Source organism: Panthera uncia, chromosome D2 (assembly GCF_023721935.1).
Source record: "Panthera uncia isolate 11264 chromosome D2, Puncia_PCG_1.0, whole genome shotgun sequence".
Taxonomy (NCBI): domain Eukaryota; kingdom Metazoa; phylum Chordata; class Mammalia; order Carnivora; family Felidae; genus Panthera; species Panthera uncia.
Window position 1 is genome coordinate 55,924,601 of NC_064818.1, and position 15,765 is coordinate 55,940,365.

Below are 15,765 nucleotides of genomic sequence, written 5' to 3' on the forward strand. Positions count from 1 at the left end.
TGGTATATATGTACAATGGAGTATTACTCAGCAATCAAAAAGAATGAAATCTTGCCATTTGCAACTATGTGGATGGAACTGGAGGGTATTATGCTAAGTGAAATTAGTCAGACAAAGACAAAAATCATATGACATCACTCATATGAGGACTTTAAGAGACAAACAGATGAACATAAGGGAAGGGAAATAAAAATAATATAAAAACAGAGAGGGGGATAAAACATAAGAGACTCATAAATATGGAGAACAAACAGAGGGCTACTGGAGGGGTTGTGGGAGGGGGGATGGGCTAAATGGGTAAGGAGTATTAAGGAATCTACTCCTGAAATCATTGTTGCACTATATGCTAACTAATTTGGATGTAAATTTAAAAATTTTAAATTAATTAATTTTAATTAATTAGTTAATTAATTTTAAATTAAAATTTAAATTAAATTTAAAAATATAAAATTAAAAAAATAAAAGACAAAAAACATTTTTAAAAAGATTGTAGTTTTGGGGTGCCTGGGTGGTCAGTCAAACATCTGACTCTTGATCTCAGCTCAGGTCTTGATCTCAAAGTCATGAGTTCAAGCCTCATGTTGAGCTCCACACTGAGCGTGAAGCCTAGTTAAAAAATAACAAACAAATAAATAAAGTTCAGAGTTTTACATTATTTTTAAGTCTAGAATCCATTTTGAGTTACTATTTGTATAAGATGTGAAATATAGGTTTTCATTTTTTGTAAATTCCTGAAGATTCTACATAGGCAAGCATATTATCTGCAAACAGAGACAGTTTTGTTCTTTCTGTTCTGTATGCCTTTATTTCATTCTCTTATTTTATTGCAGCAGCTAGAACTTTCAGCATTATCTTCAACAAGAGTTTTGAGAACAGACACCCTTGTCTTCTTCCCAGTCTTCAGGGGAAAGTATTTAGTTTTTCACCATTAAGCAGAATGTTCGTTGTAGGATTTATATGTGTTTTCCCAATTTCAGGAAGTCCCCCTCTATTCCTATTAGTTTGAGTTTTTAACACAAATGGATGTTGAATTTTGTCAAATACTTTTTATGCATCAGTTGATATGTATCATATTTCTTCTTTAGTGTGTTAATATGGTGGATTATATTGATTGCTTTTTGAATATTGACCCAGCTTTCACATTCTTGGAATAAAACCCACTTGGTCATGGTGTATAATTCTTCTTACATATTGCTGAATTCTCATTGCTAAATTTGCTAGTTTGTTAAGGATTTTTGCATCTACATTAAGGAAGAATGTTATTCTTTAGTCTTCTTTATATGTACTGTTTTTCTAGTTTCAATATCAAGGCAATACTGAATGAACTGAAATGAATAAAATGAATTGGGAAATGGTCCCTTTTATTTTCTGAAGAAATTGCAAAAAATTGCTGTTACTTCAATAGAATTCTACAGTGAAACCATCTGAGTCTGGAAATTTCTTTCCTGAAAGTTTTAAAATTATGAATTCAATTTTCATAGTACACAACTATGCAGATGCTATTTCACATTGGGTAAATTGTGGTAGCTTGTGTTTTTTGAGGAAACAGTCCATTACTTTAAGTTGCCAAATTAATGCATGTAGAGTTGTTTGTAGTATTCCCTTATTATACTTTTGATGTCTGCATGGGCTCAGTAATAGCCTATTTCATTCCTGATATTGGTGATTTGTGTTTCTCTCTTTTTCTGTTTTACTAGCCTATCAATTTTATTGCTCTTTTCAAAGACTCAGCATTTTGTTTCATTGATTTTTTTTTCTATTCCTTTTCCGTTTTCAATTTCATTGATTTCTGCTCTTTATTATTTACTTACTTCTCCCAACTTTTGGTTTATTTTGCTTTTCTTTTATGTTCTTAATTGGGAGCTTAGATTATTGACTGAAGACTTTCCTTCTTTTCTAATGTGTGCATTTAGTGCTACAGGTTTCCCTCTCAGCACTGCTTTAACTGTGTCCCATATATTTTGAAATGTTGTATTTTCATTCAGTTCAATGGATTTTTCAAATTTCTCTTGAGACTTCCTCTCTGGCCTATGAATTGGTTAGTGTTTTGTGTATTGTTTAGTTTCCAAGTGTTTAGAGAATTTCCTGCTATCTTTTTGTTATTGATCTTCATCTTGTTTCTCTTGTGGTTGGATAACACACTGTATAAGGTTTCAATTATTTTTAATTTGTTGAGTTTGTCTTGTGACCCAGGATATAGTCTATCTTAGCATATGTTCTGTGGGCACTTGAAAAGAATGTGTATTCTGCTGTTGTTGGGTGGAATGTTCTATAAAGGATTAGATCCTCTTGATTAATGGCATTGTTGAGTTCTTTCTACATCCTGCTAATTTTCTGTACAGTCAATACATCAATTGTTGAGAGAAAGGTTTTGAAGTCTCCAACTATAACTGTGGAGTTATCTATTTCTCTTTTCAGTTCTATCAGGTTTTTGTGCTTAATATATTTGCAATTATATATTATTTCGTGCATACACACTGAGGATTGTTGTTTTCTTGGTGTTTTGACCCTTTTATCGCTATGCAATGTCTCTCTCTCTGTGCTTCTGGTAATTTTCTTTCTTTGAAGTCTATTTTATCTGATTTTTCTCAGCTTTACTGAGGTAGAATTGACAAAATTGTAAGTATTTAAAGTACACAATATGATGATCTGATATATATATAAACAGTGAAGGGATCACCCATTAAGTTAATTAACACATCCATCAGCTGACATATTATCTGATATTAGTATAGCTACTCCTGCTTTCCTTTGATTAATGATTGCGTAGTAGACTTTTCCCCATCCTTTTACTTTCAATCTACCTATGTCATTATATTTGAAATAAGTTTTCTGAGGACAGCATAGAAAAGTCACAATGTTTTAAAATTCTTACTTATTTTTTTAAGTTTATTTTTATCTGGGGGAGTTGGGGTTGGGCAGAGAGACAGGGAGAGAATGAATCCTAAGCAGGCCCAATGGTGCTATTAGCGCAAAGCCTGATGCAAGGCTCAATCTCACAAACCCGTGAGACCATGACCTGAGCAGAAATCAAGAGTCAGACACTTAATCTACTGGGCCACCCAGGCATCCAAAAGTCACAATTTTGAATCCACTTATCCAATCTCTGTCTTTTAATAAGTATGTTTATGGATATGTTAGGGCTTAAGTCTTCCATTTTATTTTTTGTTTTCCATTTTTCTGTTTTTCTTTCTCTATTTTCTTCTGACCCTGTTAGGAGTTACTTAAGGATTTTTTTAGAATTCCATTTGATCTTAAGTGGTTTTTGACTCTCTCTCTTTTTTATTTATTTATATGTTTTTTTTTATTTTTTTTTAACGTTTATTTATTTTTGAGACAGAGAGAGACAGAGCATGAGCATGTGGGAGGGGCAGAGAGAGAGGGAGACACAGAATCGGAAGCAGGCTCCAGGCTCTGAGCCATCAGCCCAGAGCCCGACGCGGGGCTCGAACTCACAGACCGTGAGATCGTGACCTGAGCTGAAGTCAGACGCCCAACCGACTGAGCCACCCAGGCACCCCTCTCTCTCTTTTTTAAAATGTTTATTTATTTTCGAGAGAGAGGGAGACAGAGTGCAAGTGGGGGAGGGGCAGAGAGAGAGGAAGACAGGATCTGAAGGGTCGGAGCTGTCAACACAGAACCCAATGCAGGGCTCAAACCCACGAACCATGAGATCATGACCTGAGCGAAGTTGGATGCTTAACTGACTGAGCCATCCAGGTGCCCCTTGACTTTGTCTCTTTGTATAGCACTTTTTGTATAGCTCTTTTAGTGGTTGCTCTAGGTATTACCTTATATATACATAAGTATTAGTGTTGTCATTTTACCAGGTCAAGAGAAAAATAAAAACCTTACCTCACTTTACATCCCTTTACCATCCCCCATTTATAATTTTATGTTTATTTATTTTTGGGAAAGAGAGAGACAGAGCACGAGTAGGGGAGGGGCAAAGATAGAGGGAGACACAGAATCTGAAGCAGGCTCCAGGCTCTGAACTGTCAGCACAGAGCCTGATGCGGGGCTTGAACTTGTGAGCTGTGAGATCACGACCTGAGCTGAAGTCAGGCACTTAACCAACTGAGCCACCCAGGTACTCACCCCCCATTTATAATTTTAAAAAATATTTCATCTACCTAACATTAGAACCACATCAGAAAGTGCTATAAATTTTGTTTCAACTGTCAAACAATCTAGAAACTCAAGAGAAGAAAAGTCTACTGTATTTACATGTATTTTTGTTTATGATATTCTCATTTCCTAATATTCCAAGTTCCTTCTTTTGTTGTTTCCTTTCTAATTAGAGAACTTTTTTTTTCAATATATGAAATTTATTGTCAAATTGGTTTCCATACAACACCCAATGCTCATCCCAAAAGGTGCCCTCCTCAATACCCATCACCCACCCTCCCCTCCCTCCCACCCCCCATCACCCCTCAGTTTGTTCTCAGTTTTTAAGAGTCTCTTATGCTTTGGCTCTCTCCCACTCTAACCTCTTTTTTTTTTCCTTCCCCTCCCCCATGGGTTTCTGTTAAGTTTCTCAGGATCCACATAAGAGTGAAAACATATGGTATCTGTCTTTAGAGAACTTTTTTTAAGCCATTCTTTTAGGATAGGTCTGCTGGTGACAAATTCTATTTATTTTTCTTGATCTGCGTGTGTCTTGTTTTCTCCCTTAATCCTGAAGTATATTTTCACTGGATATAGATTTCTGGATTGACATTTCTTTTCTTTCAGAACTTGAAAAATACTGTGCCACTTCCTTCTGGTCTCCTTGTTTTCTGATGAGAAATATGCTATCATTTGTAATGCTTTTCCTATAGGTAAGAAATATGCTATCATTTGAAATGCTTTTCCCTATAGGTGTCTCTTTAGAGGCTTTCAAATTTTGTTTTTAGTTTTCGGAAGTTTAATTATGATGTGCCTTGATGTGTATTTCTTTGGGCTAGTCTTATGTGGGGTTCACTTATCTTCTTGAATTTGTAGGTTTACATCTCTTGCCAAGTTTTCAGCCATTATATCTTCAAGTGCTTTATCAGCCCCCTTTTCCTCTCCTTCCAGGACTCTAATGACAAAATTATTAGCTCATTTGTTACAATACCACAAGTCCCTGGGGCTCTGCTCTTTTTTTAAGTGTTTTTTCTTTCCTTTTGCTCAAATTGAATATTTCCTATTGTTCTATTTTCCAGCTCACTGATTCTTTCCTCTGTTTTCTCCACTCTGCTCTATCCAATGAGCTCTTTTATTCTGGTTACTGTATTTTCAAGTTCTAAAATTCCCACTGATTCTTCTTTACACCTTCTATTTCTTTGCAGAGATTTTCTATTTTCCATTTATTTCAACTATATTCCTAATTGCTCATTGAAGCATTTCTCTCATAGTTACTTTAAAATCTTTGTCAGATAATTCTAACATCTCTTTTTATCTCAGTATTGGCATCTATAAAGGACTGAATTGTCTGTGTCCCTCAAAATTCATATCATGAAATGTTAACTCCCAATGTGATGATATGAGGAGGTGAGGTTTTTAGAAGGTAATTAGGTTATGAGGGCAGAGACCTCATGAATGGGATTAGTGTCTTCATAAAAAATTGACTAAGATAGCACTGTATTATCTTTTTTCATTCAATTTAAGAAATGGTTCTTGCTATGACAAATAATCTCCAAATGAAACCTAGGCAGTTTTATATTATGTTATGAGACTCTGAGTCTTCTTTAAACCTTTATTTAACTAGTTTTTTTGTTTTTTTGGACACCACTTTGATAGAAGTGAGGGCACTGCGTTATTACTACCAGGTGGAAGTAAAAGTACAGGTTACCCAATCAGCCTCCACTGACACCCAAGGGGAGCTCTTTGTCACCGCTGGGTGGGGGTGTGAGTTCCAGCTCTCTAGTCTCTATTGACATCACAGTGGAAAAGGAAAGGGGCACCTCATTAACAGTCACGAGGAATGACAGCCCAGGTTCACTACTTGAACTTATCTGACATTGCTTTGATAAGAGTGCTGGAGAACAGCATTAGAGCTTTACAAGAGTAGAGAATCTCCACTCAGCCTTTGTTAACATGGTAAGGAGGGACACAATTTTTTGTGTCCTGTTTAGCTGGAGTAGAGTAGTTATTGTCTAAAAGTTTTCTGTCTTACTAGGTTGCTCCTTTACTGATCTTTTGGCTAGAGAGAATTGGTTTTGTTGGGGCTTTTTTGTGTGCATGCATCAGCATTTTTAGGTTGCTGGCTTCTTCAATGTCAAGTCTGGGACATATGAAGCAAATGAAAACCCCAGAAATTCATCACTATGTCATTGCTTGGGTCCTGATCTGCCTTCTTCTCCTACCTTTCTTTTTATATTTATTATATATATTAAGGGTTTTAATTGTATTTAACAAGAATACTAGCGGAAAATACATCTACTCCATCTTCCTGAAAGTGGGATTAGGCTACATTACCGTTTTAAAATACTATACTTATTCAGGGATAATGTTTATTATTTATTATCTGTCTTCCCCTGCTAGAAAGCAAACCTCAAAACATCAGGGTTTTTTCCTGGAAGTAGTAGCTTGTTGAATGAATTTATAAAAATTTATAAAATTTATAAAAAATGAGTGCTCTCAGAAAAGAAATAATAGAAGAACTGTGATTTTTAAAACTAGTTTTCTGCCAGTGGGAGGAGGTTTAAAGGTGAATAGGAGGAATGAAGAAAAGACTAAATAAGAATTAAAGGTAGGAAAAAAAGAATTAAATGTAGAAAACAAAATTATAATATGACTAGAGAGTACTGAAACATATAGAGCACATACAGCTGAACTGAGAGAAAAAATATGGTATAATAGAAGTAAGATTACCCACTCATGGAAACAGATTCTGATTTAGTGAACCTCATGATTAGCAAACACTGCCTGAAGTATGAGAAAAAGGAGGCATACTTCACATTAGCTTTTTAGGTAGTGGGAAAAGTTTGATCTGTTTAATTGTCATCAACCTATTTCCCTAAATACCTTCTAATCTTAATGCCTTCCCTCCTAACCATCCACTTCCCAGCACTGACAACAAAACATTCACATGTCTTTAAGGCACCTTTAAATCTGACATATGCTTCTTCCACCAAGCTCACCAAGGTGAAGGATGAAAAAGGCAGTTATTAGGACACATTAAATGAAAGTTATAATACAACTCCTCCCTTAAGCATCCTTATTCTTTACAGGACAATGAAACCCTGCCCCCAAACTCTAAAAACAAAAACAAAAAATAAACAAACAACAACAAGAACAAAAAACCCACCAAACCAAACAAAAAGCCAACTGCACAAAGCTTTTATTTATCTACTAACATCAAATCCCACATTTCCTCCACAAACCCACCCCTTCTTTTAGTCCTCCCTGGACCCTGATGCAGCCATCAACATCCCGCCACATTCCTATTAATACCCTTGGTACACTGAATGTGCCCTCATAAACAAACACAACAGACACAAAGTTCCAGACACATACACCATTGTCATCATGCCAGGCAAAGGAACAGAGAAATTGGAAGCTTCAATAACAGTGACTACCTCAGATCCTATAATCTTCCATTTTCCTGCTGTTTATGACCTACAGCAAAGAAAGGCTTTCTTTTGACCAGGGTTGTAGTACTAGCTCTATCTTGGCTAAAATAAAATTTAAAAATTCTAGACTTTCAGATTCCTTGCCTATAAAATAGAAAAAGGAGTGAGGAAGTGAACAAAATTATATCCAAGATCTCCTCTGGCCCTACTGATCCAAATACTACATACTAAAAGTTTCCTCATTCCGGAAAAAGGGAGGAAAAGCCCAGCTTTGTGAAGAAGTATGCATGTTGAATGGTTCCTGAAGACGCAGGTAGTTGTCAGCAGAATTTCTAACAACTGAAAGTTGACAGACTACAGATAAGAGGCTTGCTCTGAAGTGACCCAGAATTGTTTAATGTTCTTAGTGGGAAAAAATAAGACTGTATATTCATATTTGCTTTTATTTGCATAAAGAAAGCCTAGAACGGGTTGGCAAGCTACTGCCAGTGGGCAAAATCAGCCTACTTTAATACAACCCACAAGCTAAGAATGATTTTGACATTTTTTAATGGCTGAAATAATCAAAAGAATAACAATATTCATAACACAAAATTTTTTAATTCAAATTTCAACGTCTAAAAGTTTTATTGACACCAAGCCATCCTCTCTTGTTAACTATTGTCTATGAGCACTTCATGCCACAACAGAATTAAGCAGTTGCAACTAAGACTATATGGTCTATAAAGCCTAAAATATTTACTATGTGACCCTTTGTAAGATAATTTTCCAACTTCTGCTCTAAATTAATATACAAGAAATTTTTAAAATGGTTACCTATGAGAAGGGGAAAAGATAAGGGCAATATATTTTTATACTTTATTTTTGGACTACATAAATGTGTTCCCCCTTTAAGATAACTTTTAAATAAATTTAATTGTTTCTGGATCTCCTTGCCAAAAAGTACTTTGTATTCTTGTACAGCCAGCCTCCAAGATAGACCCTAGTGGTCCCCACCTCTTGGTATGCACACTCTTGTATAGTCCCTTCCTTTACTGTACCAGGAAGATCTGTGTGACAAATAACATGTGGCAGATGGTACGTCATTTCCAAGATTGGGTTATAAAAGGCAATGGCTTTTCTCTCCCTCTCCCTCTTTTTCTTTCTCTCCTCCCTGTCTCTTAGCTCACTAGCTCTGGGTGAAATCAGCTGCTATATCATGAGGACACTCAGGCAACCTGTGGAAAGGTCCAGCCTCTGACTAACAGCCAGTGAGGAACTGAGGCCTACCCAAAACCATGTGAATGAGTTTGTGAATGGATTCTCACCATGTTGAGCCTTGAGATGAGACTACAGTCTCAGACAATACCTTGACTTAAACTTCATGAGAGACCTTAAATCAAAACCACCCAGCTAAAAAGTTCCCACATTCCTTACCCATAGAAACTGAGATGATAACTGTTTGTAGCTTAAGGCACTTAGCTTTGGGGTAGTCTGTTACACAGAAATAGATAACTTATAAAACCATTATCCTTGGCTTTTTAAGAGAAAAAGAAATAACTGGGATAGCATTAAGGGCCAAAATCTCAGATTGGGAGAAGTAAGGGGTGCAGGGAAGATGCAAAGAGGCCAAACCAGTACAAAAACAAGTATACAGATCCGTTTGGAAGGCAAAAAGTGAAGCTCAGAAATGAATGACAGAAGTCCATTTATAACAAGTGCTCAGGTGGAAAATGTATTAAGGTATTTGTCTATAAAACAGGTGAAGCAGGGAGCAAGAGAGTAGAAAGGAGACAGGGGAAAAGATTGGCTGGACTAGGATCCAAGAGACCAGCATTTCCTAAACCAATTGTGTTCCTAATTAACTATGGAATCTTCGACAAGTCTCTTGGTGTCTCTGGGGATCCCATTTCCTTATCTGAAAAAAAGATTTGGATAGGATGTTTATAAACTCTATCATTGGAGTATCTTCTTTGCACAATGTTGCAGGCAATAGCACTGTCCTGGGTGAAGTACAATCTATTCTGTTTCAGTGGTCTGGAGGGACAGAAGTACGAGCAGGGCATCTTCTCTGCTTGTAAGGCAACCCATTCATGCATTTGCATTTACCACTTATTCAGTAATTGTTTACTGAGTATTTCCTCCGTTCCAGGCATAGTGCACTCAGCTTTAAGGGTAAGAATGGATTTAAAAGGTCAGTGAGACATAATACCATTCCTCAGGAAACCCATAATACACTCATTTTGCCTGGCCTGACACTATCACAATACCTGCCTTTGGGCTTAAGTAGAAAGTTTCCTCTTTCCTTCATCTATCCCTAAAATCTCTAGTTAGCTTCAAGTTTCTTCATCCCTGACCTTTTTAAGCTTGTACATCTATTCTTTTGTCTTCTCCACAGTACTGACTTTGGAAAGGAAAGGGCACCTGGAGAACCAAGGACCTTCCTGTGCACTATTAATTTTAATAACCAGGAGACCATTATTTTCCTTTTTATGGACATTACACATCTATTAATGGAGCCTAAGATTGCTTAGATTGTTTTGCTGTCACACCACAATGGTTGCTCAATCAACTGCAAATTCACTTAGGTGCAAATTCATCATTTTAGTTACAAGATGTATGACATGGAAGCCTTTGTAAATTGATTAGCTGAAATCAATATACTCTTTGTGTATGGAATTCTCTCATATATCAATCCACTAACTCCTCCCAAAAAGGAAACAAATTTATTTTGGCAGGCCTTCTTCTTAGTGGCTCTTACTAATCACTATTTCTTCTAAATGTTTACAAAGCACAAGCTTAATAATTCACTACGTTGTTTTCACAGATATGGGAACATATAAATCACTCTCTTTAAAAAATGACCTTTGGCTCACATTTGATCTTCTGATTGCTTTCCCTACTTATCACATTTGTAGATGACACAGAAAGATTCTCTCATTGCTTTCTTTCTTTCTTTCTTTATGCTTTCTTTAGTCTCCCTCTTTCTTTACCCTCTTTATCCTCTAAAACTATCAATCAAACAAGTTCCTTACTGTCTTTGGCAGACACTAGCTTCCAGCAGCCATCAAGATAGTTAAGTTCTCACAATTACTATAATTTGCTCTATTAAGCTCTGTAATCTGTATTAGGAAAGTATTATCCATATCCTCTCTCCAGTCAGACAATCTGTACACAGTCATCGGATAATCAAATAATTTTTATTTGAAAAGAACTTTAGGAATCCTCTAGAAACTGAGGCTAAGGAAAGTAAAGGGTTTGTTTAAGGTCACAGAACTGGGCAGATAAAAAGTCAAAGTTCTTGACACCAAAGGTATCTTATATTGCAACACAATATCTCTCTTTCTCACACACACACAATTTCAAGTGCACATAACTTCACTTCTCCTTTTATCCTCAGCCAAATGCTCTTCCCATATTCAAGTGTGCTTATTTCACAAAACCCATTCTTTGACACATTCACTCATGCAACAAGTATTTGTTGAACACTTACCAAACAGTATTACTATTGCCTATTTGTGAACAACTTTATGTTAGTACAACTTATCTTTAATCCAGTACACTCCTAAGAATCTACAATGTCAAAATCCGTGAGTCAAAAATAAATTATATTCAACTGTGAAATCCAACCAATAAATAGGAAGTACAGCATAAACTATGATCCATCAACATAATGGAATAGTATGTAGCCATTATGTCATCATTCTGATTGCTACCTCGAAAGATGTGGAATATTTATTACATAATATTAAAAGCAAGATAGAAAGCATAGGTAAATACAACTGTAAGTCTGTAGATGTTTGGGTGATGTGGAAGAGGCCTGGAAGAGAATATACAAAAATCCATGAAGTAAATAGGATTGTGGGTAATTATTTTCCCTCCTCAAAGTTTCTCTTTAATCTCATATTGATTTTTTTAATGTCAAACCTTTTTTAGAGGAAACTTAATTATATCTAAAGGGAGAGAATTAGATAATACTAGTCTCTTGTTTTGCATTTATAGTCTACACTGTAATATTTCATTTTGCCCAATTCTCCAAACTGGCTGGCGATGAAGCTAGAGTAGAGACAAGAGTCTCTATTTTACAAATATACAGATGAGACTATGCCTTTTACATTCATAGGGAAAAACAAGAACAAAAGCATAAACCAGGTACTTTAGAAGGATTTTTGTTTCTAACTCTCAGATCATCCTCCAAAACCTGGTATAACACTCCACACACACATTGTAACCAGGTAGTTTTCTTGAGGATTGCCAAATTTGGCCTCTGCCTTTTCCCACAACCAACATAAACCAAGATGGATCAATCAGTCTTTCCTTGGCATTTATTAAAATGGAACTTGGGAAAGAAATCCAGTTCCTTTCTGGTGGCAAAGGTGTCTCGAGATGTAAGAAATAGGACCTGGTGGTGAGCAAGCTTCCAGCCAAGTGAAAGAAGCTGGTCTAAGAAAATGAAGCTGACCAGAGACTAACAGAGTTTATACATGGAAAGAGACAGTTCTCCTAACATTGCAATCTCTGCCTCAACTGTGCTCCTTTCTGAAGTTAACTGAATTGATGAATTTCTACTTTCTTTGGCTGCCTAAATTTGTCTGAGTTGGGTTTATGTCACTTGAAATAAAAAAGTCATTTCTAATATAGCAGATGTTATTATTCCCAATTTATACATAGGAAACCGAAGTTTCAGAAAAATTAAATAGTATCACAAAATGAGTAACCACAAATCTTTTCCATAAAAACAAATTGCATCCCTGGAAAGAAAAAAGCAGCTAAATGAAAAAGGCATAAAAAAGGGAAAACACAAAACAGGCAGAAGCATAGCAAATGGGAAAAAATGTGTAAAAATACCAGTAAAAAATATATATATATACATTTAAATATATCTGTGCATATATATATATATATATATACACATACATATACACACACACACACACACACACACACACACACACACATATATATAGTAACATCATTTATGTCTAGTTGAAACTAAGAAAAGATAAAGTGTTTCTATACTAAGTTAGGACGCAAAACTTTTGAGAACAGCTGATTCCATCCTAGAGCTTGCTTCCTTTATTCTTTTTTATGTACAGTGTATCCAGAAGCTTGAGGCTCTCGCTGCCTCAAGGTCTCTCATATGGGCCTTTCCATAGAAGATATAAAACATGGCAGCTTGCTTCTAAACAAGCAAGAAAGAAGGCAAATGAGAATGCCAAAAATAAAGTCTTAGCAAGATTAAAGTCATGGTCTTTTGCAACCTAGCTCTGAAGTGACATACCATGTTTTCCCATATTCTATTCTTTACAAGTCACTTGGTCCTGCCCACACAGAGTGATTAGCCAAGCGCATGAATACTAGGAGATGGTAAGACATTTCAAAACCGGCCATTCTTGCTACCTCAAATGGTGATGTTTCTTATAATGGATAAAGTCTTAGGTTCATTGAAAAACAGTAGGAAGGGAGAGCCTGGGTGGCTCAGTCGGTTAAGCATCCGACTTCCGCTCAGGTCATGATCTCGTGGTCCATGAGTTCGAGCCCCGTGTCAGGCTCTGTGTTGACAGCTCAGAGCCTGGAGCCTACTATTCTGTGCCTCCCTCTCTCTCTGCTACCTCCTTGATCATGCTCTGTCTCTCTCTGTCTCTCAAAAATAAATAAATGTTAAAAAATTAAAAAAAAAAGAAATACAGTAGGAAGTACAGTAAATATTTGTTGAACAATTAAAATGAATGAAAAAGATAAAATGTTACTGTCCTTTTTCACAGAATCAATTATAATTTTCCTCCTACGTTATCAACATTTCTAAATGCTTCTGACCATCTCTGTGGTTGTACCAACTTCCCTAAAATTGACATTCTTGTTTTGTCAGTGCAACACTGATGTGCTCACTCAATAAACAAATCAACATTTCCATCTCAACTCATTCAAGAAGATGAGCAATTCAAAAGATACGTGGTGGGGGAGGTGAAGGAAAAAAATAGGGAGAAAGCCAAACCATAAGAGACTCTTAAAAACTAAGAATAAACTGAGGGTTGATGGGGGGTGGGAAGGAGGGGAGGGTGGGAGATGGGCATTGACGACGGCACCTGTTGGGATGAGCACTGGGTGTTGTATGGAAACAAATTTGACAGTAAATTTCATATTAAAAAAAGAGAAATTCAATAAAAAAAGAGATACATGATGAGCTAACAATATGCTAAAACCACATAGCAGCATGGCAATTTTTAGCACATTAAGAAGTGGCAAGACTTTTTCCCCTTTACTTGATCTAACTATTGGCATCGCTGTTCACACACACACTGATTGCTGCAATAACTCTATCTGGACAACGGCATAACTACAGAAACACTGCAGCGCTGGCTCTAACAGAGCAGAGAAGCAGAGTTTTTATCCTACCCAGTACCACGAAGATATGCTGATCATTCTTACAGAGCTGTTTTTTTTTTTTTTTTTTTCTGAGAAAATATACTGTCTTTGTAAAGAAATGACAAAGTCACCATATGTAATACGTGGAGCCTCTGGACAAGATGTTCTTCCAAGAAAGTCTCCTTCCTTTGCATGCAAGCAAAGGGTCTGCTTTGGAGAAGCACCAGGGAAGTGACAAAAAAAAATAATACATGAGGTATAATATTTGGCCATATTGTACACAGGGCTAGAAGGAAAGATGCAAAAAAGCGTAGTGTAGCTGACTTCAAAAGGCTTAAGAAGACAGATAAACTGAGTGTGCAGCAAAACATGACAGTAGCTTTATTAAGAAAATAGGAATTTTGAAGATGTTTTAAAAGACTTGCTATCTATGAGGGTCTCTTAATTTCATAGGAATCCTGTATGCTGTTTTTCATCCTTATAAGCTCCCCGCGGGCAAGAACAGAGCATTATTCCTCTGTGTGTTTCCAAGTATAGTGTCCTATACCGGAGGTGATTAGTAAATAAATAATAACAAAGTTAACATTTATTGATGACTTAGATAACCAAATTCTCTCAGATAACCAAGTTTAATATAGTTTACCCAACTAAATCTCCACAACACTTTAAATAGCTATTATCATAACCCCATCTTACAGATGAGGCAATGAAGACTTGGAGAAATAAAGTGACTTGCCCAAGTTGATGTAGCTATAATCTGTGGAGCCAAGACTCAAGCCCAGAGAGCTGATTCCAAAGCCTTAACCACTCTTAATTCTATATTTAATGGTTGCTAACCTGAATCATTGTTCTTAATTATAGAGGGGGATGATGAGTGACCTCTTCTGGATTCTGTTTTACAGGATTTTGTTTCTCATGTGTCACGGACATAAAGAACAACTTACTGTCAGAGGTGGCCTGCCTTTCACAAATGAGGTACTAAGCAGATCACCTCTCGTTCCCATTCCCACCATATACCATATGTGTACAAAGAAGGTGATCAAGAAAGCAGAGGGCCACTGAGGAAAGATTCCTTGCTTAAAAGGCTCAGTGTGTGTGTGTGTGTGTGTGTGTGTGTGTGTGTGTGCGTGTGTTTGGCAAAATGTGACAAGACTGGGGATGGGGGGAGTGGGGAAGGAGAGAGAGACTGGCTGCAACAAACCTTACTTTAAATGGTAAATCCTGAGGCACCTGGGTGGCTCCGTTGGTTAAGCACCTGACTCTTGCTACCAGCTCAGGTCATGACCTCAGGGTTGTGAGAGTGAGCCCTGTGTCAGGCTCTACATGTTGAGCCTGCTTGGAATTCTCTCTTTCCCTCTCTCTCTGCTCCTCCCCTACTCGCATGCTCACTCACGTGCTCTCTCTCTCAAAATAAATAAATAAACATAAAAAAGTAAAATAAATGATAAATCCTTCCTCCTCCAACTTAAAGTTATTAGTTATTCACAACTTTGAATTACTTTGATCAGTTTGTTTTAGAACTAAAAGAATTCCTGCTGCTCTGGCCAAAGAAAATGACTAGTAACTGAGGACAAAGGCTCTGATGATAAAGTAGTTGTATTTACCAACTCAGACTGCTATAACAAAATACCATAGAGTAGGTACCTTACACAACAAAAATTTATTTTCTCACAGTGCTGGAGGCTGGAATTCCAAGACGAGGAAGCCAGCATGGTCAGGTTCTGGTGAGAGCTCTCTTCCTGGCTTGCAGACAGCCTCCTTCTTGCTGTTCCTCACATGGCCTTTCCTCAGTGCTTGTGTGTAAACGAGCTCTCTTAGCTCTTCATTTTCATAAGGCTACCTATTCTATAGGATTAGGACCCCATCCTTATGATCTCATTTA

General features: G+C 36.7%; 1 long non-coding RNA gene across 1 annotated transcript in view; it reads left to right on the forward strand.

The window, feature by feature from the left end:
- The first annotated feature begins 5,918 nt into the window (after positions 1–5,918).
- LOC125932865 (uncharacterized) overlaps positions 5,919–15,765 on the forward strand; it is a 29,185-nt gene continuing 19,338 nt past the window's right edge. The window contains exons 1-2 of the long non-coding RNA XR_007460772.1: positions 5,919–6,063; positions 14,786–14,858. This is a non-coding gene — a long non-coding RNA (uncharacterized LOC125932865). The remainder of the gene's footprint in view (positions 6,064–14,785; positions 14,859–15,765) is intronic.